Below are 837 nucleotides of genomic sequence, written 5' to 3'. Positions count from 1 at the left end.
TTAAATTCATATTGGGAGTGTTTTTAATTTCTTGCAAATGTGAATAAAACTTGTTGATTAGTAGCAATTGTGTTCCTTTATTCAATTTCAATACTTGTAAGCATTATAGTTGTGATGTTCAAAATTTGTTTTGTGGTGGGTTGTTGTGTTGGAGCAAGCGAGTGGCTTGCGTGGTGTTATAAGGTCATTTAAATTCATATTAGGAGTGTATATTTGTGTGTGCAATGTATATTTATTTAAGTATTAATATAGACTTGTGCATTCATGAATAGGATAGAACTTTATCTAAGTAGCTCATAGACTTAGATGTTATAATACATTATGCATGAGTTGTCTTTATTTTACTAAAGTAGCATTCATCTTGTAATTGTAGTCAAACATGAATAAAAGTTGGATGACAATGGGTAAGACACCCGATGGCAGATTAAGTAATCCATATATTGAAGGGGTCAATGCATTTATTAATTTTGCAAGAGTAGTTATTGGTGTGGTTACTCTTAATGCATTGTTAGAAATGTTTCTTATAATATAGTTAATGTTTTTACTTTACGATTTAACGAAGTATTGTTTTTATATTTGGGCAGATTTCTTATTGGTGGCTTTTAGGGAGATTTACTTTTGGCATTACTTGAAGACATATGAGGACATCTTCCGTTAGTTCTAAAATAGGGTTTAGGTAGAGTTATTGTATGTATTGCAAACAATTATTGTATGGAAGCAGTTTGAATTGGATACTTGTTTTATTTTTTACTTGTGAAATGTATGGATCTTTTTTATAAATGTGTTGTTGAAATAAATGTGTTATTCAAATGTGAGGTTTTAATAATGTAATGACAA

This window comes from Quercus suber, unplaced genomic scaffold, assembly GCF_002906115.3.
Source record: "Quercus suber isolate HL8 unplaced genomic scaffold, Cork oak 2.0 scaffold_665, whole genome shotgun sequence".
NCBI lineage: Eukaryota > Viridiplantae > Streptophyta > Magnoliopsida > Fagales > Fagaceae > Quercus > Quercus suber.
The sequence above is the reverse complement of the archived record's forward strand: the minus strand, read 5'-3'. Positions refer to the sequence as shown.